Raw genomic sequence first — 26,344 nt, forward strand, 5'->3', positions numbered from 1 at the left:
AGTTTGGAGAATAATTTGCCATGATCATTAATGTTGAAGATGGATATATTCTATGGTCTCATACCAGTTATACCAATAGTCAAAGACAAAACTCACAAACTGTACCTCAGGACATTTAAAACATGTTCAAAGCAACTTGGCCCCGAGAGAAGAAATATACATCAATATGAATATGGAAGAACAAATTCTAATGTGGTCATATCACAGAATCTAATGAACACACTGAGGCTCACACATGAGAAGGGATGAAACTCACACTCAATTTAGAGCCACAGTATTTCCTTGAAGGATCTTTCTGAAAATGGCAACCAGTTGCATAAGACATATAAGCAGAGTTATTTATTTTCCAGTTGTTTAGGAAGAATGTAGAGTACATCTGTCTTTCAAACTTTCCATGAATTCAGAAAAATTTATCTGGCCCTTTCTAGTAAATCAGGAAATGCTCCATTCTAATCACAAAATTAGAGATAAGACAATCAATAAATATGCTCAGATCTTTCAATTATAGGTAAACCCTAAACCAAGGACATAGTAAAGGCAAGACTGGTGAGAAGTTTTCTGCCAGAAAATGCCAACACATGTGCCAGGAATCTGTCAGTTATTGTGACCAGACTACCTGAAGCTGTCTGTCCCAACTCCCTTGAGTAGGCAGGAAAGAAGACAGACATTTCAGAATTGTTCTGGTAAGTCACCTTCACACCTTTTCAACCTTACTTCCTACCTAAACCCAGCCTATTCTTTAGGGCTCCCTGCTAAAGCCTATCAGTCCTTACAATCCGGCCACACATGTAAGTGATACACGCTGCACACTCTCGTTGTCCTCTAAGTCACTCAGGTGGCTGTACAAGGAGCAAGCACTAGATGCTGCTGAGATAATGATGACATTGTGATAGAGATGAGCTGAGGATAACTTCAGTGTGAGAAGGTCCTTTTGTAAAGTATGTGTGGGACAGGCCAATGGGTGGGTAAATGGGGCATATAGGGTGGGCACTATTGGTATGGATCATGTACATATTATAGAGAAATTATATAGTAGATGCATTCAATCAGGATGAACTCTCCTTCCAAAAGCACTGGGGGACGAGTCACATGAAGCTGAATATAGAACATAGATATTCAAAGGGTACATTCTCTTCCCCAGCCCAACCCTACTGCTCCCCCTGGATTTCCTATCTTTGGAGAATGGTTCTACCTTCCTTCCAATAAGCCAGACCAAAACCTAAAAGGTGTCCTGTACTCCTCCTTTCCCCTCACTCCATCACAGTTGATCAGGATCTGGGGCACCTGCAACCTGCCGACCATGTGTTCTTAGTATGATGAACGTTGGTCCCTTTGTTCCCACTGACGTGTGTCACCTATCACCCACAGGATCGCCACACTGCATATAGAGCTTTCTGCCTTAACGCTGTTCTCCCCCAGTGCATCCTCCACATACTTCCAAAAGTCGGGATCCTAAACTATCAACGTGTCTGCAGGAGAAAGGGCAAGCTTTGCCATGATCTGCCCCTCCACTCCACTGCAAATGTCATTTCCCACCAGTTTCTTTCATGTCACATTCTGTATTGAGCTACGGAGAATGTCTAGAATTCTCTGTGCTGCTCTCTACCACTGAGGTTCTGCATTAGCTGATACATGGGACTGCAATGGCTTTCCTCCCTTATGATCCACCTCTAACCTTGTGCTCAGCTTTCAATGGGGGCACTTATTCTTCCTGGTGCCTGCCCGAGTTCATCCCTTTGTGGGTGATGACCTGGACTCCTTGTCATGGTCAATGGTACTGTAGTGCTTATTACTCTGTCTCCACAAGTGAACTGTGTTATCTCTCTAGAGTGCGTCCAGTGTCCAATTTCTCTCTCAATCCCCACCATCTATCACAGAGCTCAGGAAACATTTGTGGGAGGCATTTTCTAGAAATTTTAGAAAATAAATTTAATAGTACTTGCTAAGCAGTTAATGGCTTCTTCTGAATTTAGCAAGACTGATCTTGCATAAGGAATAAAGTCACCATCAGTTCCAACCCAAGAACTCAAAACGGAACAGGTGGAAGGGAACCCAAGGACACATGTTAAAGCCAGGAACAAAGATCCTTATCCAGAATCCTGCAGAAGCTGGATGAAAATATGGGAATATTTTCTCCTAAAAAAACAAAACAAACAAACAAAAACTAATATAGCCATGTACCTACAACTTCTGCTTTTCTGGGAAACCCCGACTAATACACCCAAAGCCCATAGCACCCCCTCCTGCTGGGCCAACCCTTCTGAAGATAGCGAGTGCATGATGCAAGACCACAAAGGAATCCCAACCTTCTCCAGGATGTAAACGCACACATGAGAGGCACAGGTCTTGGCAGGTCTGGGGAGAGACTTTAAGGACTGACAAAAGCTCTCAAACCCCCCAATCTACCGCTGATGAGTGGTGACACATTGGGCCTCAGTGGGACAGGGTGACTTACCTCTCCAAATCCTTCCTCTTCCTCCTCCATTGCCCAGCCCCTCAAGAGGGCTTGCAGCTGGCCCTCCTCAGTGGTCTCTTCATGCTTCTTCACATTTGAGCCCCTTTCTCAGTATCTGGCCACCTCAGTATCTGGCTGTCCCCAGAATCCTTACATATACCACCTTGCTCGTCCTTCAGAAGCTAGGCCTCCAAAGGCACAGCGGTGGCCTCTCCTGACCCCTAACTTCAGAGTTCTACTTTCCATTGGCCTGCCTCTGTGCACCCCGCTTCCCCTGAGGAGTTTATTTGGCCATCAGTCCCTCAGTCATTGAGTCTTGGGCATGAGTGTGTCCCTGTGGCCCTATTACCTGGCTTCTAAGGAATCTAGAGTTCAGGAACCTCTAGATTCAATTATTCATGTGACAAAATGATTGTCACCAAACCCTTCATCCCACCTCCTCTCATGGGTGGTCTGCACACACCCAAGGACTCTGTCCCATCCTTCTGTCTCACAGGTGATTAACACAAAGTCACACATGCAGACTGAGACCCCACAAAGACCAGAACCAGGTATCCCGACTCCTCCTCCCGGCTGTGCCACAGTCTCCCTGACCACAGAAGAAGGCCCCATTCCCACAGAAGCTCTCAGAATTAACACACTTTTCTTCACAGAGAGTTAAATGAGGACAATGACGCCTCGTCTGCTTCGCTCGCAGAGGTGCTTTGAGGATCTGCTGAAATAATACGTGTGACAGTTCTTTGAAAAGCATAAAGTGCTATAGAAACACGAGATTCAATTACAGCCGAGCCTCCACCAAGTCACGTGGCTGCTGCAGCAGTGTTTTAACTGCAGAAGAGAACGAAGCAGGGCCTTCCTGAGAGAAGCCGCTAACACCTTGACCATAAGGAAATCCTGAGATCCTTCCCCAGCAGAGCCAGCTCCAAGCCAAACAGGGAGAATTGTTTGGAAGGGGCTCTCATTTCCTCCTTCCTATCCTCTCCCCCATGCAGAGTATTCAACAGGCACTAATTTCACTTTATAAATGGAAACTGAATCATTGCATTCCAGGCTGGAAAATGATTGGAGATGAGAGTATGTCCGAGGTCAAGACCTAGCCACTTCCTCTCTGGACAGGAAGTGGACTCTCCAAATGTTTCTTGCAGGACCTCTCTTGATAAAAGGCCTGCTTTGGCCCTGGGTTGGGAGAGCATTATGCTGTTTTCAAATCAGACTTTAAAGGAGAGAGAGGAAGAAGAAAAACCAGGATGTCCCTCTCTAAACAGGGATGTCAGCTCAGGAAGGAGGGGCCGTGCAGCTGCCCTGTGGCGGGGGTTGTCGACGGCACAGGGATTGTTTAAACTCTGTTATAAACACAGGCATAGAGTTGTGGTGAGTCAGGGAGGGGTGCTTGCCCCTCTGCACACTGCACAAGGCCTCTGGGCCCCAGCGCCCTGCTCACACAGCGGGCTACTCCATTGTTGTGAAGACACCAGGGAGACTTGGGCCTCTGGAGGGCTCAGCTAACTGGGGACTACACAGGGATTCCCAGACACAAAACGTGTCCTGGGCCCACGGCCCCGTCTCGGGAGCAGAGTCAGGGAGGGGAATTGAGAAACCAAGATGCACTTAGTGGTCTCACCGGGTCCCCAAGAACAAAGACGGTTCCTTTGGTTCCCCAGCTCCTGACTGCAGGGTGGACACAGTGGTGTCAGAAATGCGGTTACGCGGAAAGTGAAGGGGAGGGCAGCGTTGGGGGCCTCTCTGATCTAAGAAGTCAGTCAGGAAACAGAAGTGGTCACTGGGCAGGATCCCTGGGCATTATTTCCAGGAAGGTGATTCGGATGGGATCCCGTCCCACATGAAGGGAAGAAGCCTCCAGGATGTGAGAAGATGAACACAACGGGAGCATGGAGAGCGTGAGGTCTGGTAGAAAAGGAGAGGCCAAGCAGACCTGGCTGGAACTGGCAGGCTGCAGGACTAGGCGTGGGGTCTCAGACCAAGTCACCATACCACAGGCACAGGGAGTCCCCGCTTCCACAGCTACCATCAGACATAGGAACGCTGCACTTTTACAGTACCGTTGCTGTGAAATCATACCTAAAAACCCACGTTGACTTGGAGAGTTGAATTTGTTTACTCAAATATCTATGGACCCAGCTATAAAGAGCAAGCAGCCTCCGTCCTCAGAAGCCTAGATCTTCTAAGAAAAAGAAAACAGAGACGAATAAATTTCTTGCTCATTGCAAGAGTAGCACATAAGCATTGTAGAAGCACCCAGTACGTTAAAGAATGAATTAGCAGGAAAAACATCTACTGTTACCATGTTGGTATTTTCTTCTAGTTTTTGTATTAATTTTTAGGCTGTTATCATACTTTGTATCCGTTTTCTCGCTGCATAACAATTCAAAATCTTGGCAGCTTAAAACAACACCCATTTATTATCTCACGGGGTTCCACAGTCCAGGTGGGCTCCGCTGGTTATTTGCTTGAAGTCTCACAGGCCAGCATCAAGGTACCAGTCAGTGTCAAGGTACCAGCCAGCTGGGCTTACTTAGGGGCTGGGAAATCTCCCTCCAGGCTCACTCAGGTTGTTGGCTGCTCCTTGCAGCTGTAGGAATGATATCTCCGTTTCCTTGCTGGCTTCTCTTAGCTTCTAGAAGCTCCTCTCTGGAATTGGCTTAAGGTTCCAGTGAGGCCATGTTAAGTCTTCCTCATGCCCTGGATCGCCTTGTCTTCCGTTTACAGCCAGAGGAAACACTTGGCTCTGGAGGGCTAGTGTGATTAGATTAGGCCCCCCTGAGAGTCTCTCTCTTACCATGTCACATAACACACTATCAGGAGTAATGCTGGGGGAAAGGTCACATGTGACATGTGAAAGTTATGCCTACTATATATACAGTGTATGTCTAATCCGTACCTTATCATCACACTGGTTATTTATTGCTAGAATCTACTGGGGCCATGTTCTGTTTTGATTGCTTAGTTATGCTTAGTTATCAACTTATCTGAAGATAGCCTCTGCCTGTAAGCATACTCTTTACCAATGACATTATAAGGGTTAATTTTACGTGTCAACTTTACTAGGCTAAAAAAAAAAAAAAGGCAGTTCCAGAAGAGTTTGACGTTAAAATTAGTAAATGGATAAAGAAGATCCCTAACCAGTGTGGTGGGCACTGTCCAGCCCATTGAGGACCTGGACAGATCAAGAAGGCAGAGGAAAGGCAAATGTTCCCTCTTCTTGAAGTGGAACACCTATCTTCCCTGCCTTCAGGTATCACTTTCTGGTTCTCAGGCCTTTGGACTGTGGTACTTACACCAGTGCCTTCCTACCCCCTGTGTCCCCCATCACCAGTTCTCATTATTTCAGTCCCAGACTAAATTACATCACCAGTTTTCCTAGCTCTCTAGCTTGCAAAGGACAGATGGTAGAACTTCTTGGCCTCCATAATCATGTGAGCCAATTCTCTGTGTGTGTGTGTGTGTGTGTGTGTGTGTATACAAACTTGTTTGTTTAGCCATTCATTTATCCAGTAAACAAATATTGACTACTTCCATTGACTCTGGGGAATGACATAATCAGCTTTGTATTCATGCAGATTTCTCAGTGTGAATTTGGAAAATTAATGGGAGACCAGGCAGAAGCAACAGAGACAAATTGGAGCAGGGGAGACGTAGAGGGGATTCGGGTGGGAGAAATGTTAGCCAACCTGCATCTTCACTGGGAACCTTATGCACTGTGTTTTTCTGATCCAGCAAACAAATACTGAGCACCTATTGTATACCTAGAATTGTTCTGGGCCCTGGAATTTCAGAAAAATGAAGAACCCTTCCTGCCCTAACAAGGTGCTCATCTCTAATAAGTAAGAGAAACATAACAGGCTAAAAGCCAAGGTCAGGTCTTGTCCTGGGGGATCTGGAATATACAAAAGAGGAGGAGGCCAATTCTTCACAGGGCAGCAAGAGGTCAGGGGAGAGGTCATAAAAAAGAAATCATAAATGGAAAGTGTGAAGGTTGTGTCCCCTTCCCACATTGAGGTTCTAACCTCTAGGACCTCAGAATATGACTTTTTTGGAGATAGGATCTTTATAAAGGGAATCTAATTAAAATGAGATCACTGGAGTGGGCCCTAAGCCAGCAGGTCTGGTGTCTGTGCAGAACAGGGTAAGTTTGCACACAGGCACCTTCCCAGAAAAGAAGCCCAGTGGGGACACAGGCAGAGATAAGGGGAGGGCCTCTGCAGATGAGAAACCAGCCAGGCCAGCAACCACCAGAAGTTAGGAGAAAGGCCTGGAAGGTTCCCTGAAGCCTTCAGAGGGAGCATGGCCCTGCCCATCTTGACCTCCGACGTGTAGCCTCTAGCAGTTCCACATGAGGATCTCTGTCGTCCAAGCCACTGCACTGATGGTGCTGTTATAGCAGCCCTCGTAGACCAACCAGTAATAGGTACGGGGCCTATTCAGGGAGACACTGAGTGGGAAACTGGGCCCAGTTTGGGAGCTGGTGCGCAGGTGGCAAGCCGGGGCTGAGATGCAGAGGCAGGCAGGGTACTGCTTGCTGAGCTGCGGGGATCCAGCTTCACCTGGAAGGTCATTGGAGAGTCCTGGAAAGATTCTGAGCAGGGCCAGGACATGGTCACAGGGCCCTGGCATCTGTGTAGGAGACGCACTGCGGGGGAAGCAAGATAACGAAGCCCGTTAAGACGCTGGTGGAATTTTTCAGGCAGTCATAGCAACGGGCTGATCTGGGCCCATAACTGAGAGGGGCACGATGGGGAGATTTGAGAAGGTAGAAGCACAGGCTTGGTGGCCAGTGGTGTGTGACGAGGAAGGGCATGTCGGATGACTCTCAGCCTTCCACTTACATGTTATTCTAGGAGCCCCCAGACCAAGACAGTCAGCAGACAGTTGTCAGTGCCCCCTGCCGGGTACCAGCACAGGGTTTGACCAGCTGACTTCAGGCCGCCCCCTCTGACAACTTCAGGTGTGGTCCCTGTCCAGAAAGAGGAAATTAAGGCCATCTTGTCATAGGCCCTCCACACCCTCGAGAAGAAGAAACTCAGTGAGTGTTTCCATCATCACAACTGCCGTGGGAGCTGCCAGGAAGTCCCAACAGGAAACTCCCATTTGGAAGTGTTTTGTTTTGATTAGAACATGTTTATTCCCCTCCAAGGATGCACTTTGAAACTGGGACCGAGCCGGGTGCTCATCCCTGGCACAGGCTCCAGAAGGGCTTCGGCCACCTCTGAAGACAGGGGGCACGGCCAGGGTGCTGGGGCGAAGATGAGGGAGCCCCGAGTCCAGTGCCACAGAAACAGTTGTGGCGTGGAAGGCCAGTCCTGCAAGCCCCAAAGGCTGGCATCTGGAGGGGACCCTTCGGAACCAGGATAAGCCACTTTAAGAAGCAACAGATGCTTTTAAATTTGGCTTGGGATTGCCGAGGCCCAGATGAGCTCAGTTCCTGAACCTCGACTCCAAATCATCATTCAGGTTGACACTAACAACAAAGGTCCAGGAGCAGATGACTCAGTGGCAGCCTTTGTTTAGGAGGCTCGTGCTTAAACTTTTGCCAAATAGCTCCACCTCCGCTTCCAGGATCCAGAAAGGCCCCCACCAAGGGGCAGGAGAGCAGGCCAGATTCAAGTTCCCTTGAGAGCCAAAACCCCGGAGACCAGAAGCCCCTGCCAGCCTTTCCCACTGCCCCCATCCACTTCTCCTTCATCCCCTGGAGCAGAGGCCCCTGAGCCTCTGCTGAGCATTAACCTCAGGCCAATTCAGGCCTCCTCCTTGAAGAAACTGCCACTCAGGAAAAGGAGCAGCCACCGGCCTCTTGCTGGGGCTGGAAAGGACTCCAATACTCTCCTTCCCTTTAAGAGGGGTTTTCAGGACCCCCCAAGTCCATACTCCCAGGGAAGTGTGAGTCCAAGGCATAGCCTTTGGCTCTTAGCATGAAGATCCGCTTAGAAATTCTGGTGCCCACTTCCCTTCATTCCTAAGACCTCTGGTCAAATGTCAAGGGGATTGTAACCTGCACTCCACGGCACATCCCATGTACTGATTCACGCATTTGAAAGTATCACATTCCCACCCAGAACTCCCTTCCTTCCCAGTCCTGCTAGATTATCAACCAGTCTAGGAGGCCATCAGAACAAGGGACACTGTCGACCTGGTCCTTGCCTCTCTGCTGGCTGGGCTGCTGCAGGGGCCAACACCCCGCACGCTCCCTGCTAGTGTCTCTTTGGGCCAGTTCCCGAAGAAGAGACTCCTCACCAACCCCCACACATACACACTCACTAGCTTCCTGGTTTAAAGGCTGTTTGTAAGTGTAGATTTTTTTATTATTCAAGTAAGATGCAGGCAACAGATAAAAAGATGATTGCCATTGAAGGGGTAGTTTGTTATATTTCCCAAGAGAAGGGGACCCATGGAGCATGCAGGGCTACAACAGGGCTTCACTTGATGCTTCGACTATCTCCCTTGTGGCTTAAACTTACATGTTTTTTTTTTTTCCTTTTTCCCAACCTCCTGCTCCCTGATCTTCTCCTTGCTGATCTCTCCTCCCTAATCTCATTTTCTCTGAATCACCTCTATAAATGCCCCTGGTTCTCCCTGATGGCAGAATCACAGTCTCCGGGACAGGAGTCCCCTGTGCTCCTCTTCTGCTAGCAAAGCAATAAACCTTCTTTTCCCTTTTTCTCAAAATCTCATCCTCGTTATTAGATTGGCATTGGGGACAAGGACTGAGCTTTTGGAACAGTTTGAATGATTTCAGTGTGCTCTGGGGCACAGGGGCTGCCCCTCTGTTGTCCACTTCTAGCCCTGGTGTGAGCCGGGCAGGTGGGTAGTGGCCCGAGTGCAGGAGCCCGAGGGAAGAGGTGTCATCTGCGAGCACTGACTGCTCCGTTACCTGGGAGGGCTCGGTGCCTGCGCTAGAGGCAGTTCCTACAGTTGGGAATTGGTTTGAGGGGTGGGGGTCCACACAGCCCCCGCCAAAGCATCAATGCTGCTGGAACGGATGGGCCTGGGAGCAGCCCTGGGGGATGCTGGGAGTTCCACGGAGGAGGCATTCCCAGCCTGTGACAGTGCACAGAGAGGTTGTCCTCGCCTTGGCCTCTCAGGAGCCTCGAGGGGACTGGCAAAGGGTTCTGCCACCGAACAGATGATGAAGAGCATGAGGACGCGCCCCACCCAGCAAACGCAGAGCTGGACTTAATGCAGGTGGCCCAGGGGTCCCCTCCAGGTCCACTCACTGCCATCTGGGGAGATGGGAAACAGCACGGCTGTGATCTTGTCCTCAAAATCGCTTTTGGAAGGGGAGAAGGATATTGTCAGAACGCAATGGTTTTCCTTTGGCTGCACAGAGAGGTACGTCAACAGCTAAGTATCTGTTTAATTGAATGAAGCCCATTAAAAAGCAATCGGCACTTCAGTGCCTCAATTCATGAACCCAACGCCACCTTGTATCGTGTCCTGCTTCATAGTTCACGGACCTCTCATGCCTGTGCCACTGGACTCGATTCCGTTCAAAACTTCCTTCTTGAGGTCTGTTCTGTGCAAGGCTCTTCTAAGGGCTGTAGAAACAGAGACAATAAAACCCCACTTCTGACAGGTAGTGGTGGAGAGGGGGAGGTGACGAGCAAGTGACAGGCCTGGAGTAACAATAGCTGATATGGCCTCGATAGCACAGAGAGAGAAACAACGTTACACTCATTGGATGACAGGGTTCAGCGAAGGACTCCTATGGGAAGCAACATCTGGGCTGATTTTTAGGGACAAGTTCACCACATGGATAAGAAAATATTCCCATTTTTGTTGATGGAAATAACTTGGGCAAAGACCCAGAATAAAGGGAATATTTGTCACTGAATCATTTTGATTGTTCTCGGCTGCAGGCAAAACACACAACTAAATGTAGCTCAAGTAATAAAAAAAAAAAAATTACAAAACTAAAAGTAAAAAATGAAACTAAATTTATGTTGCATAATAAGTCCCGAGGTTTGACAATTCCAGGATGAGTTAATTCAGCAACTTAATGACTTTATCGTGAACTTTTGCTTTGTTTTTTCATTCTGCCATCCTCTATGACAGATTTTTATTTTCAGACTTGTCCCCTCATGGTCACAAGTTGGCTGCAGTAGATCCTGTCCCTTCCTTGTGTTTCCTTTTAGGAGTGAAAAACCCTTTTAGAAAACCTAGCCCTAGCAGAGTTGCCATAATTGTTTGCTGAATTTCATCATATGCCTATTCCTTTATTTTTAAAAAAATTAATAGAGAAATAGCATTGGTTCCTAGACATTAGTCTTCTAGGTAGTGCAGGAAGGTGAACTTACCTTTATGTACATGCCCACCTAACACCTGAAAAAATTGGGGCTCTGCAGAGGGGAGACTGATGGGCCACAGCTGTTGCCTTAAGTCCTTGCTTAGGAGAGTGGTCAGAGGGGCTCTGGTGATGATTGCAGAGCCGCCCACTGAGTGACTTCCGACAGGCACTTCCTGTGTCTGAGCAGCTGTCTCCCTCCTAACAGGAGCTCCAATACCTGCCTGAGGGCCTTGCTCAAGTGAACAGGAGTGGCAGAAGCACAGAGAGTACCAGGGAGCCAAGCCAAAGCAGGGCACCCCCCCAGGAGCCCATAATTTGTGCTCCACCTTTGCCCCACCTTTACCCCACCTTGCCGAGGGCGCTGGGCTTTTGGTCTTTCTAGAGGTGCACACCCTGGCCCTGTCTGCTGCAGAGATAGTGGGTCTCTCTACTGCGCTGAGTGCTCCCCTAGATCCCCACATTCCCCCGCAGTTAGGGTGAGAAACAGGACCAGGTTCTGGTCGGGGAGATGGGGCCGAGCCTTCAAGACAGCCTGAACACCCGCTCCACGTCTCCCTGGGAGGCGGCGCGTGCTAAACGGCGTGTGTCCCAGATGGCCCCCATTAGCCGTGATGTGCCGCCTCACAGAGTGTGAGCAAGGTCAAGTGAGTTCATTGGTAGGAAGCATCGTTCACATGTGAGCAAAAGACAATCAAAGCTTCAACGGTGTTTTGGCAACAGCAGTTAGTGATGGTACCAGGACCGGCAGGAGGAGGAGCAGCAGTGGCGGTTGGGTTATGATTCTGGAAGTCGCAGTCACAGGTGAGAGCATCGAGGCTGAGGTCGGAGGACACTGGCGCATTCTGTGATGCTGACTGCAGCGTATTTGGAAATGATTTTATGATAATTTCAGCCGAATGACAGCAGGGACTGCAGCAGAGCAAACCCGTTTGCATTCAGAGCACGAAGCAGAAGCCAGTGACCCGTGCCTGGGTCTTGCCTGAACTCTGAGGTCATTTTAAGTGTTTCACAGGCCCATTCACTCTTACTTTGAAAACCACCCTTTCAAAAGGAACTGCTTGATTTATTGCACAGTAAGGGAAAATCTATAGATCACCAGGTTTCCCTAAGACTAAGTTTATAATTCTACCTCAGTTGAGTTGTGGCTGAATATTGATATTATGAAGACTTCCAATTAAACCTGTTTTAAATTTTTAAAATTTCAGGTTTTATTTATCTATTTTGAAGCAAATATGTTTTTTAGGCCACAAACATTTTTTGCAGGCTCTTGCAAAGCTTATAAACCATGGGCCCTGTATCTGCCATGGCTAACGGTCAGGGGGCTCTGGTCTGGGGGCTCTCCAAGGAAGAAAGGAATGGATTCTTCCCACACCCACTCCAAGGCTTGAACTTGATCAGTCTTAAGGAGGCTCAGGCACACAGGGTGAAGGCCAGACAAGAGCCTCTGTCTGTATATAACAGAGGCCCACAAATCACACACACACACACACACACACATACACACACATATGCTTCTGCAGGCCCAGAGGTTGGGACACTAGGACCAGGGCTGTCATCGCCTGTGGCTGATGTGCTGGAGCCTCCTGGGACACCAGGGCTTCAGGGCCCAGCCCTAATGACTCAGGCCTGCCAAAGTGTCCACAGCTCCATGGGCCATGGAGTCTTCCTTGAAAAACAACAGTTATTGTTTTGAAGAGAAGCCACTGGGAGAAGGGTGACTAGTGGCAACAAGAGGTCTTGCTCTCTGGCCTATGAGATGTTTCTGTCAGTGTCCTGCTGGGAGAGGGCCCCTGAGCCTGGGGCTGGCTCCCAGATGCAGTCCCAAAGGTCTGGAGCTGCTGGGAGTGGAAATTAAAGGCACCTGAGAATGGGGGTGATGGACCAGCAGAGCCACCGTAGCCTCAAAAAGCTGCCCAGACCTTGGTAAAGGACCCTCCAAGTCCAGTCTCCTGAGATTTGTAAGGACCTTCTCATGCCAGGGGTGGCTGATGGGAGTTGAAACCCATCTAGATGGCCACAAAGGCTGGCCTCTCTGGTGGAAAGTGAATTCTAAACTTGCCACTGCTTCCGTCTCCTGCGAGGCAGCATCCCCAGCATCCCCAGCATAATCCCCAGTCCTGAGCATGCCTCAGGGCTCCGTCAGGTGATCACTTACTTACCCCTTGCAGCAAGTTTCAAATCGAGCTGTCCTACAGGTTAGGGGCCTCTGACTTGCCCTTCTGCCTGTCCCCTGCATTCCACCCGACTGGCCTCCTCACTCCCCCATGTCCAGCCCAGATCCGTGCCTCCTGGTTCTTCAAGGTCGCCTCCTCTGTGAAGCCCACTGTGATCTTTCTAGGCAGTGCTGACCAGGCTTTGGCGAGTTGAATATATTTTCTGCTGAGGTACAACCATGCCCCTGATGCCAACCGTGTGCCATGCTGGGCGGGTCAGGGGCCACGTCATGACTTTGTGTTCAAGGAAATGCCTCCCAGCCTTTTGAAATTTCACAGCCACCAAATTTACTCCCAGTGTTGGTTTTGGGGTTTTGGTTTTTCGTTTTTTAGTAGTAAAAGAAATTAATGTGGGATCCACAGCAGAGATCTTGCCATGTGGCTGGCCAATGAGCGTCCTGAGATGTCTAGGGGTGGGGACTCACAGCTCTCCAAGGCTGCCCAGGGCTGCCCCTCCTCAGGGTCCTGGGCCCATCAGTAGGATCATCTGAGCTGTGGGTTGAGAAACCCCAGATCTTTTATTTATAGGCTTTTTCAAAAAACATAAAGGCTTTTTTTTTTAGTTTCCCAGCAAAATGAAAGAAAAATAAAGAGAGATCCCACATACATCCTATCCCCACAGTGTCCCCCATTATCCACAAACAATGGCCCTACGCCATGAGCCTCACACAAAGCCCCTAGTTTTCATGAGGCTCCCTGTTGGTGTTACTTTCTGTGGGTTTGTGCAAAATGTATAAGGACACAAATCCACTGCCAGAGTTTCACACCAAAGAGTTTCACTGGCCTAAAAGTCCTCACGCTCTGCCTATTCATCCTCCCTCCCTTCCCCTGGACCCCGCAACCACTGATCTTATCCTCTGCAGTTTGTTTCTTCCAGACCCCCGTAGAGTTAGAATCATAAAACTAGGCTTCTCAGATTGACTTCTTCCACCTGGTCATGTGCATTAGGTTTCCTCCGTGTCTTTTTGTGAGCCTGAGTCTTAACAGGTGACGTGCACATCGGAGCCCTTGACTGAAGCACGCAGCTTTAAATTCTAACTCCGCCACTCGTGAGCTGTCTCTGGGCCCCAGGGCCACACACTGGCTTTCTTTTTTGGTTTGTTTTCCTTACCCAGCACCGGAGAGTGGGGAGGTTTGCCCAGCTCACAGTCACCATGCAGGGAAAGTCTGTAGAACAAAAGATGGAGGGCTGGGCCAGGCATGGTGGCACACACCTTAATCCCAGCCGCTTGGGAGGCTGAGGCAGGAGGATTGCGAGTTCAAAGCCAGACTCAGCAACTTAGCGAGGTTCTAAAGCAACTCAGTGAGACGCTGTCTCTAATAAAATATCTAAAAGGGCTTGGGATGTGGCTCAGTGGTTAAGCACCATGTAACCAATCCCTGGCAAAGGAAGGAAGGAAGGAAGGAAGGAAGGAAGGAAGGAAAAGAAAAGAAAGAAAGATGGATGGAGGACTGGGACATCAGTAACTCCAAAGGATTGTGAAACTCCTCCCCAGAGGGGGTGCTACTGAGTAAGAAGAACCCTACAGTCAGAAACAAGAGCCGGGGGTCCAGTCCAGCTCCCCTGGGTGGCCTGGGACAGCTCTCCACTCACACTGTGGTAGAGCCAGTGCCCTCAAGGCAGGGGGTGAAAGTGAAGCAGAAGGGGGGAGTCGGAGGACCCTGAAACTCTGGGCTTCAGGAGGCAATATTTTGGAGGACAGAAGGGCCATCATCAAAATTCAGGCTGCTGGCTTCCCTGGCATCCGTGATGGACCACCCCAGTTCAGGACCACCTTCCTAGAGCAAAGCACAGGTCAGGGTCAGGTGGGATGTGGCTATAAATCAGGTTCCAGATTTATACCAGTGGCTGCCCTTCATGAGGCAGAAGGTCATAGCTATCAGGGAGTTTCTACAGGCTCAACATGGCAGTACTGCCGAATCCTCCTAATAAGCCGCAGAATAGGTTCCATGATCTCAATTTTATATACAGGGAAACTGAAGCTCGGGAAGCCATTCTGTCACCACGGTGGTCAGCAAGCAGGGGGCAGTGCTAGCTATGAAGGATACCCTTTAGGCTAACACTGGGTTTTATTAAGTCACGTGTATGATTTTCCTCATTTACATCCCAAGATCTGGAACAGGTCACACGGGAACAGGTCACAGCTTTACGTGACTAACTACTCCCCAGGCACCCACTGTGGTTTGAATGAATGACTTTCCTGAGAATCACAGCAGTCCACCTCACCTGGCTCTGAGAGGCGGCCGAGAGCAGAGAGCCCTTGCTCTCTCCCTTGCCTGTAGGGACTGGCACTAATGAGGCAGAGTCCACCTGGTTCCTGCCTCAAGGGAACCTCAAGGGAGGTGAATGTCAAGCATCTGGGGACTCTTAAGTGTGGGACACTGGGCTGTGGAGGCTGTCCAGTGAATGAGGCCACTTGTCTGCTCTGGCCTCTCTCCTGCTGCCTGCTGCCCTCCCAGCATGACCTTCCAGACCCTTCTCCTTGGAGAGACTGGGGGATAAGAATGATTGCTGGAGGAGGAAGGAAGCCAGAGCCAGGGCAGACACTAGCAATTTAGGAAACTGAGGCTGACAGAGGCTTTATGACCTGCCAAGGTCACCCACCAAGTACGTGGCACATTGAATACTAGGATCAGGAGGAGAAAGAGGAAGAGGAGGAGGAGGAGGAGGAGAGACCACTGGCAAGAGCTACTGGCTCAGTGGTCACTTCTTGACTGGTTGTCAGCTGGCTCCATGGCCACCCACCCAGCTCTCCCCACGTCTGACCTGCCCTGATGTCACAGGGCATCACAAGAGTGAGGTCCCCAGATTCCAAATGTCAGGCTGGAGCTCTTACTCAACAAGGATGTGGGATCCTGATCACAAGCAGCAGTACCTGAGACCAGGCAACCTGGGCTCCAGTTGTCTGCACCACCCCTCCCCACCACACAAGCACTCCCTCTGTCCCCAGACCCTCCCCACATACCCAGGCTCACGCCTCAGTCCAAGGTGGGACAAAGAGGCTGCTGTTCCATCTTGAACTCACAGGATGGAATATTCACTGGGGTCCCCTCCCCCTGGGAGATAGAGCCAGAGTTGTGGAAGGAGGGGGAGGCAGGCTGCAGAGCCCGAGCCCCCGGTGAGCCAGGCCATGCCTGCCCCAGCCTCCTCTCATACTGCAGGCAGGTGCAGAGTGGCTGCCACCTCGCCAACAGCAAGCATTTGCTAAGCAACCAGGAGTTCTCAGCTGCTTCTCCAGATCTCCTTGGTTGCTATGGAAGCTGTTATAGAAAACCTTAGCTGCCAACAATCGAGGCCTTCTTGTCAGAGCCTGGCTCAGAGCATCTTGCCTGTTAGCCCTGGGCTGCCCCCACTCGGAGGGTGGCGGGTGAGGTCGGAGGATGCAGCCACCAGGTCAGACAGGAAGCATGGGCTGATGGCTTGGTGACTCCATCAACCTTGCCACAACAGATTTGTCCTCAGTCTCTCTACCAGACACACTTGTCCTTCCCCAAGAGGTCCTAAGCCCTATGCCTCCGGCTCTTGGTCAGGCTGTCTGTCTGGGCCACCCAGCTGCACCCTCAGGGCATTCAGGGTGGAAGTGGGAAATGGAGAAAGCCTCTCTGCCAGGCTTCCATGTGAAGTGGCTTCAAGAACCCGTGTTTCTCCTGCTAACGGCAGCATTCCAATATCTGTGCCAACAAAGTCTCTGTCTCCTCTCTATGTCACCAGTGACCCCCTTCTGACACCAGAGCTGCTGGGGACTGCAGCCCTAGGTGGGACACAGGCTAGACAGGAGAAGGAAGCAGGAGAGTGCTCACACCTGCAGGTTTACAGACCCTTCCCTGTTAGGGGTCCTGGAAGGCAGTGTTCCCTTTCTTAAAGAAGGAAGTGCATAGTGGGACCCAAGGACTAGCCCTGGAAGCAGAGAGAAAGGCTAGGAAAACTGTCAGGGCCACCTACGCAGGAAGCCCTGGAGGATGGGAGGAGAAGGAGTTTCGGGAGCGCCTTACAATGAATGGCAAGACAAGACGTTCTGCCTTTTGCTGCAGTGAGGGTGAGATGGGGCCATGGCCGGCCCAGAGGAGGCCTCTCCGACTCACACTCTCCCCACCCGCAGGAGCGCTATACTGCAGCTGTACCCTGTGACAATCCATGTGGCAGTTGAATCAAGGATGAGAGCTATAAGTAACTCGATGGATTTCTCTGCTCATCTAGAGTATGTGCTCCAGATGGGCAGAGAGTTGGCCAGAGCTGTTCATGGCTGGTCCTTCCTGAGCACAGAGAAGAGGGCCTGGGGCAAATTACATCCAGAAAGTATCTGTGGAGTGAGAGAATGTCCCCTCAGTTCCCACAATAGTGACACACACCCTGGCCCACCGTGGCTGGCAGGTGCCCCAAGGCAAAGAATTCTGCTTATACAGGCTGTATTTTTGTCAGGCAAGAAACAGTCCAGCATACCCACATCTGAATGCAGAATTGCTTAAGAGAACAGAACAGTGACTAAGAAATAAAGAGACAAAGCCAGGGGACCCTGGGCTCCCTGGGCTCTGTTTCTGGCACCCCCTCCTGGCCCCCCAAGCTTGGGTCCCAGCAGAAGGACATACATCTCAGAAGGGCCACCAGTCCCAACCCTTCATTCTCGGGCTTGCTTTGATTTGAGCCAAAATACTGTTGAGGATCTGTTTTTCTTCTCAAAAGAAGAATCAGAATAGTTGTGTGAGAGGAGGAGGACATGCTTATTTAAAATAAAAATACCTGAATAATTGTGAAGCGGTTCAATTAAAGTAACAAAGAGGCGATTGCAATTGATTTCTAGAAAGTCAGAGTTTATTGTTATCATTTTACTTTGAATTTGAGATTGAAAGGCTTCAAGAGGAAAGACTATAATGACACAGCCTTTAAAGGATGGCTTCGTTTTTAAAGAAACAACTCAATCCTTTGCTCAGATCCTAAGAAATTCAATTAAATATTTGAAAATGTGTGTGTTTTTTCTTTTAAAGACCCAACCTCACATTGCCAAGAATCTCATAGACTTTCAAAGCCAACACCTCAAAGGCCTCAAAGTTCAAACTTCCAGCTCATTCTATAGTGCTCCTTGGGCTAAGGAGAATAGGAGCTTTGAATTCGATAGGCAGGATTCAAATCCAGCATCACCAATTGCACGGGGACCTGCCGTAGCCACACCTAACTGCTCTGTGTAAGATGCCATTGACAATCCCCAACTTGGAGTTAAGGAGAGGATTAAGGTACGTGTGCAAAACCCTCAGAAGAGTAATTGGGTGTGTCTCATGGGAAGACAGAACAGGGTAATCACTATTGATGGCAGAGAGATGTGCCCAGGAATGACATTCACCTTCACTAGGCTTGGTCTTCTCTCCCATTCCCCGGAGTGTGGTGTGCCTGTGCTCTCAGCCCTGGGCATGACCCTCCTGCACACCACACCTGCTTTTCCTAAGTTAGCTCGGGTCCCAGTTCCTCATGTAGGACATTTATTGTCCCTCCTCACTCTCTGCTTATTCCTGCACTCATTGCCCCCTGGTCTGAGCTCTCTGTTTCAAGATCCCCACCTGGAAGCCCATCATCCCCACCCAACCCATTCCCCTGTATTAGACCTTCTCCTGCATTCAAGACCTTCATCTCCCAGTTACCCCTGTTGCTCCAGGAAGAAACCCCAGCCTATTGATATGGACTCAGCCTTGAGACTCCACCAGCTCACCCAATGGGAGCATCATTTGATTTTCTGCATAGGACACATTAGAGATCATAATTTGATGGGTAGAGGAGAGGGAGTCACTAAAAGACTTGTCTTGAAGCATCGCCCACATTTTTATGATATGTTTACTTGAGGGGTTGGGGAAAAGATGGAGATTATGAAGAAACTGGATTCCCCACCTCCATCCCTCCCACCATCATTGACCCCTCTCTGCCCTAACCTCTAGAACCCTAGCCTCACCTCCAGACCCGTAGACTTACTTGTTCATCGCTCCCCCATCCAGAATGGCAGGAAAGAAAAGAGCAATCTTTATCAAGCCACAAGGAAAGAACAAAATGGTCTGCTTACCCCTCTGGACACTTCTGTGTCTGAGTGTCCCACGACTGTACTGTGCCCCAGGGGGACTGGACCACCTTTCCCAGGATTCTCTTCCCCTGATGCAGTAGCAGCATCTCCTCCACCAGACTCTTCACCAGGCCAGCAGCAGGTGAAGCTGTGTGGTAGTCCCCTGCTGGTCACCTTGCCTTGCCCACCTTGGAGGCCGTGAGGGCCAGAGGTAGGCGCCACTTCATTCCCTCTCAGTCTCCTGCCCATCCCTCTTGGCCTGGCTGAGGGGAAACCCAACACCTTTCCTGGACAATTTTCAGCATCACCAATTACATAAAACACAATTCTTATCTTAAATCCTTGTTCTATGTCACTTGCTGGGATCCTATTACCTTAAAGATAACAGTGTAATGGTTAAGAAGGTGACTTCTGGGCTGGGGTTGTGGCTCAGTGGTAGAACGCTCGCCTAGCATGTGTGAGGCACTGGGTTCGATCCTCAGCACCACATTAAAATTTAAAAAATAATAAAGATATGCTCACCTATAACTTAAAAAAAATTTAAAATATCAAAAAAAAAAGAAGGTGAATTCTGGAACCACACATCTGAGTTCAAATCCTGACTGCGCCAGGTCGCTTGGTAGCTGTTGACCTTTGACCTTACCACTATTTCAGTTTCTCCATCTGTAAAATAGGAATAATATTAATATCTACCTCATAGGTGGTTGTGAGGCATAAATGACTATGAGTGGAACAGAATTTGCCACCTCGAAGGCCATTATTACTACCATCATCTTAGTCTGTCTTTAAAACACTGGCCTGTCATATGCACAGAGCAGGGGAGGGCACAAAGGTTCAATGACTTACTCAGGGCCACTGGCTGGACTCCATCCCAGGTCAGTTTCCTTCCAAGCTACATTAAGCCAACTACACTTCTATTTCTTATCACTGGTCCTTTGGGAAAGTGTCTCTTTGGAAAGCTTCCCAGCCTCTCGTTTCCTAAGGACCCTTCATCATTTTAATCAAGAATGGTAATATTCATCAACTTAGGCCTCTTTACACAGACTCCAAGAACTTGCAGAAGTGATAATTTTCCCCTCAACACTGAATCTCTTCCTGAACACAACTTCACACTGGACTAATTTGGAATTTCAATTAATCGACAAGTATTTATTCAGAATTAGCCTCTGCCCCTCCTTGTGCTAAATGCTGTGAAAGAGACAGACATCTGTGGAACAATGAGAATCCACTGCACTTGAATTTGAAAACAAGCATATTCACTCTGCAAACTCCTCTTTGTTTAAAAAAGAAAAAAAAAAGGTGATAAGAAGAGCTATCTCAGTATTAGTTACTGCAATAGATTTGGATGATTGGATGGTGTTTTCAAAAAGACTTTCCGTCCAGGCATAGTGGTGCATGCCTATAATTCCAGTGGCTCAGAGGCTGATGTAGGAGGATCGCAAGTTCAAAGCCAGCCTCAGCAACTTAGTGAGGCCCTAAGCAACTCCATGAGACCCTGTCTAAATAAAATACAAAAAAGGGCTGGAGATGTAGCTCAATGGTTAAGCGCCCCTGGATTCAAGACCTAGTACCAGGAAAAAAAAAAAAAAAAAGATTTGTTCACATCCTGATACTCAGATCCCGTGAAAGTGATCTTATTGACAACAGAGGTTTTATTGAGGTAATTAAATTAAGGCTCTTGAGATGAGTCCATCACCTGAATTATCCAGGCAGTCTCTAAATCCAATAATCGATGTTCTTATAAAAAGACAGAAGAGGAGCCACAGATACAGGAGGAGGAGAAAGACGAGGAACACCTGGAAGAGAGAACATTTTAATTTCAGACTTCTGGCCTCTAGGGCCATGAAAGAATAGACCTCTGTGGTTTAAAGACACCAAGTTTGTGATCATTTATCGGGGCAGCCGGAGGAAGTGAGTACAGTCATCTAGTGATGGGTGAAAAATCGCTCCAAATCCAGCAGCTTGAAGCTAGGTGCGGTTGCCATCTGACTGTCATGCAGAAGGGGAGTCCAGACACAGCACAGCGGGGTCTCTTCCCAGCTTCTCACCAGGCTGAAATCAAGGTCCAGCTGGCTGCAAGCTCACCTGGAGCTCAGGGTCCACCGTAAGCTCACAGTGCAGTTCCTCAGGGCTGAGACTCCAACAGCCGGGGCTCCACTCAGCTCCTCCAGACTTGCATTCCCTGCCACATTATCTCCCCCATCCTCAAAGCCAGCAATGGCTCCGCTCCCTCAGGTCAAATCCCTCTCCGACCTCAGATCTCAAGTCCACCCTATCACTGACCTCCAGATCCAAATTGAAAGAGCTCATGGGATAAGTCAGTGCTACCCAGATAACTTCTGTTTTAGTTGGGTTTGGTATTATGGTAACCAAAATATCCAACAAGAACAACTTACAGGAGGAAAAGTTTATTTGGGGCTACAGTATCTCAGTCTCAATCTGTAGATGGCTAAATTCATTGCTCTGGGACCAAGGTGAGGCAGCCCATCATGGGGACAGGCCCAGCAGGAGACAGCTGCTCAGCTCCTGGCAGGGTCAGGAAGCAGAGAGAGAGGAAGAGGCCTCACAGAGGATGCACCCTTCCCAGGCAGGACCCAGTGATCTACCTCCTTCAGCCACACTCGCCTGCCTACAGTTACCACCCAGGCTGTTCCAACCAGGCTGGACCGATTAGGTTACAGGCCTCACAATCTCCTCACTACACCCCTGAACATTCCTGCCTAACACAGAAGAGTTTGGGGGACCCCTCATATCTAAATCATAACAATCTCCCTTTCAACTGTGCCTTCTAATTTAACCTAAGCATGGGATTAAAATCCATCCTAGTCAGAGTCCCAGGACTCTGCAAGGCACAGACAGGTATTTGGGGCTATTTTAGGATTCTGCCTACCATAGATAGTTATCAATAGTAAATGTGGGAATGGTTGTGAAATTGTCTTATGAGTAACAATGCTGAACAAATGTAAGAAACTATGATTTTCTTAAAATCCACTCTTATTTTAAATAAGAAGAATTTTAAAATATAGGGCATCCTCCATAAGAGATGTCATAGCCTAGGTAGAATGGGGTGGGGCAGAAATAGTGACCAAAGTACAAAGATGGAATGGAATGATAATCAGTCCTGGTCTGAATGTACCAACTCAACCCATCCTCGTGACCCCCCTAGACGGTGCTGCCCTAGTGCACTTGGGCTGCTATAACAAAATCCCTTAGACTGGATAATTCATAAACAACAGAAATTGCTCATGGTTCTGGAAGCTAGGAAGTTCAAGATCAAGGCCCCGGAAGATTCAGCTTCTGATAAGGGCTCCATTCTGCATAGATGGAACTTTCTATGTATCCTCACATGGCAGAAGAGGCAAAGAGCTCTCTCAGTCCTTTTTTATAAGAGCACTAATCCCAAACAAGAGGGCAGATTCCAAAGGACCAAATCACTTGCCAAAGACCCCACCTCTTAATGCCGTTATCTTAGGAATTAGGGTTCAGAATATGAATTTTGAAAGGACACTGACATGTGGTTCGTCCCATCCTATAATAGGAAGACTGAATTCAGGGAAGGACCTAAGGAAATTGCCAAGAGCCGCACTCACCTAGCGAACTGCAGAGCTGTGAGTTAACCAAGCAGTCGAGCTCCAGAGTGTGTGTCAACTGCTAGCTGCACCTGCCTCTGGCAGAGGAAGAGTGAGTGAAGGAGAAAACTGGGGGCATTGGGGTGAGACAGACAAACAGGGGCAGGAACTGAGCAGCTGAGGGACACAGGACAAAGTGATGAATGGAAGGTGTACATACACACACACACACATACACACACACACACACACACACACACACGGCGTTCAGTCAGCTCTGCTGCCAGATGCACCTTCTGAAACCAACACTGGGTGCAGTCAGCTTTATTTCTGGGTCACAAACACATTCAGGAAGCATAAAACTCAATGATCATGTTGGGAATTGATAGTTACAGCCCCCCAGTGGCTATAAACCATAATCCAAACTTCTAAGAACAAGAATTCTGTGGCAGATTGTATTGTTCAAAGTTGATTCTAGCAATACATTCCATCCCACATGTTCCTCTTAAGATGTGACTTTGAAACGTTCGTTCGTTCTCTGTGACTGCCTGGCCAATGGAAACTGGCTGCTTCCGTGTGAGTCCTCCGGGTGCTTATTCTTAAAACCCAATCTCCAGTGAGAAAGTCCAGTCTGTCCCATTGGGAGGCCCCCAGAGAGAGGAAGCAACCATCAACCTCAAAATGCCAGCATGGAAGTGAACCCTTTTGAGGTGGATTCTCCTGCCCAGCCAAGCCACCAGTTGATGCCACATGTCACAGAAATCAGCTAACTCTGCTGAGACTGTTCAGATGAGTAAAATTGATAACTGTTGTCTTAAGACAAGTTTGGGGTAGATTGTTATGCAGCAATGGATAACCTCAATAAGTAATTGTACCCAGAGGTCAGTTACTGTCATAAAATTCTAAAATGAATGACATTGGCTTTGGGACCAGGCAGCCTAAAGGACCTCAAAGAGAATGTTAGCAAAAGCCTTGAGGGACTTGAGAAGTCTACCAATGAGAACATACAGAAAATGCTGTAGGAGCTGAGCATGGTGGCACACACCTGTAATCCTAGTCAGTGGCTTGGGAAACTGAGGCAGGCGGATCAGAAGTTCAAAGCCAGCCTCAGCAACAGATTGCAAGACCCTAAACAACTTAGTGAGGCCTTATCTCAAATTAAAATAAACTACATTCTTTAAAAAAATGGACTAGGGATGTGATTCAGTGGTTAAGGGTCTCTGGGTTCAATTCTTGGTATTCCCCCCACCCAAAAAAAATGTTATGAGAATCTATAACATCCATGGAATGTTACAGGAATCTCAAAGTAAAGGGAATCTTTGTTTTATAGTGGCAGAAAGTTTGGCAACACTGTAGCCTAGAGTAACACCAAACAGAGGAAGGTACCTAGTAATTTTGATGATCTAGCTTAGAAGATTTCCAGGCACAATATTGAAAGTGCCACCTGACTTTTCTCACTAGCTATGATAAAATGCAAAAGGAGAAATGAGTTCAAGAAACCAGAACTTACTAGATGGAAATATCAAAGTGTTTTTCATTCCCAAGTCTTCCCAGATGGCAAGCAATTCTCAAATTAAGAAAGAGACTTCAGGGGCTGGGGCTGTGGTTCACAGGTAGAGCGCTCACCTAGCATGCATGAGGCACTGGGTTCGATCCTCAGCACCACATAAAAATAAAATAAAATAAAGATATTGTGTTCACCTATAACTAAAAAATAAATATTAAAAAAAAGGAAGAAAGAGACTTCAGCCTAACATAAAATCTAGAATGACACTATGAGGCTGATCCTTTGGGTAAGACCCCAGAAATCTAAAGCAGTGTCCGTTAGGACTGCCTGCATTGAGCACTACCCAGATTATCAATTTATAAGCAAAATCAAGGTTTATACTATTTCAGGTAAGTCTGGGGACGGTTGGTTATGCCACAGTTGATAGCCACCAGATGTGAACTTCAGGACTCTCTATTCTCTATCCAGTTCCGATTGACATGAGGATTTCCCTGATTTTAAAACTTGGGCTCTGACCAGGATCTTACCCAGTGGACAATCTCTGGTTGGCATCAGCAATAGGACAACTTCCATTAATTTTTGGTTTTTCTGAATCCCAGAGCCTGAACATTCCACAGAGAGACATGATCAGGATTGGGTCCCAAAGTTTCAGGAAAGATGCAACATGTGGGGAGCAGAAGGGGGAGCAGGGCAAGTTTAGCTGGGCTGGACTGAGGAGGGGGATGCCTCCACCCCGAGGATACCGCTGGATGACCTGCACGGTCTCCTTCATCCTCCCTTCTTTCCTTCTTTGAACGTGTGCCAATGATTGATTGTGTGGACCATTTTTGAAAACAGTACTTAAAGTACTCTTCCTTCCTGTGGGATCAAGGAGCATGCCTACTTCTGTGAGATGTCTGAGGATTGGTGCCTGCAAGAGCCTTTGCCCTCCTCCCACCTCCCCGTTTACTATGGAACAATCCTGGACTGAGGTGCTGCCTCCAGGCTAGGTGTGGGGGAAGATGTCTAAATCAGAGGGCCATCTGTCTGGTGGAGGAAGCAGGTAGGGACAAACACAGCCACAGTAGGCTCCGTGGAGTCTCCACTGAAGAACACAGTTGGTCTTGAAAGGCAGAGAAAGGAGCAAGAAGACACAAGAACACGGGAAAGGCTGCTGCTGCTGGACCCACACTGGAGAGCAGAGCTTCGAGAAGCCCGTTGAGCCAGGTGACCTCTTCTTTCCACTGTCCTGCGAGCTGAGATCCCCGCCATTTTCCCTAGGCCATGCCTCTGGGCTTTTGTTCCAGCTGTTCTTTATGCCTGCAAAGCTTTTCCCCTGGTTGCCTGGCCAACTCTCCTCTGGAATTCTTCTTATGGTAACCTCTAAGATACTATTCATTTTGTGCTTATCTTCTGAGATAGGCTGGATCCCTTCCCCCTGGTTTCATACTTAAGGAAACCAAGAATCAGATAACTTAAGGTCCTAGCCCCAGTGTCTATACTGAGAAATTCAGTATCTGCATACCGAGCCACGTACATACAAAGCCCTAATCTAAGCTGAGAAACCAAAACCTATTGATTCTGCCTTCTGAAAATGACTAATATTAAAATATAGTGTAAGCAGAAATAATTAAGATGTTAAACAAAATTTTCAAAATTTTTTTTGGACCCAAGGGGCTTTAATCGTGTCTGTAATGTTCTACATCTTTTTGAAACATGAAGCAAATACTCAGATCTGATACATTAAGGTAGCAGGCATATATTTCCCTGTTGTTATTCTGTGTTCTTTATATAATGTATAAGAATCTTCATCACTTTTTTTGGCTATCAATTTATTTTAATAAATCCTAAGACACAGATTGAACATATTTTATATTCAAATTATTTCATTCAAAGATCACAATATACATAACAAAAGTGGTTTCTTACTTTTGTACACTGATAAATAATTTCAGGAAACGCAAATAAACACATATGTATTTTTTTGCCCCCCTGCCTCCATTCCAACATGCTATTTTCTTTTTCTCATCCTGGTTCACATGGAGACAATTTTTTTTTTTTCCTGGTACTAGGAATTGAACACATGGGCGCTTAACCACTGAGCCACATCCCCAGTTCCTTGGCTGGCTTTGAACTCATGATTCCCCTGCCTCAGCCTCCGGAGCCACCGGGACTAGAGTTATGCACCACTGCACCCAGCAAGACAATATTTTTATAAGTTCAATCACAGCATATGCTCCAATAATTCTATTGCATGCACCTCTGTCATTAACATTTTTAG

The 26,344-nt window shown here is 48.1% G+C and overlaps 1 long non-coding RNA gene across 1 annotated transcript; it reads right to left on the reverse strand.

Annotated features, from left to right (window-relative positions):
- Positions 1–8,752: 8,752 nt before the first annotated feature.
- On the reverse strand, positions 8,753–16,804 carry LOC125617253. The gene is made up of 3 exons (XR_007348185.1): positions 15,934–16,804; positions 9,892–10,005; positions 8,753–9,787 (listed from the first exon to the last, which is right to left on the reverse strand). It is a non-coding gene; the product is annotated as an uncharacterized LOC125617253 (long non-coding RNA).
- Positions 16,805–26,344: the final 9,540 nt, after the last annotated feature.

This window comes from Marmota marmota, unplaced genomic scaffold, assembly GCF_001458135.2.
Source record: "Marmota marmota marmota unplaced genomic scaffold, marMar, whole genome shotgun sequence".
NCBI lineage: Eukaryota > Metazoa > Chordata > Mammalia > Rodentia > Sciuridae > Marmota > Marmota marmota.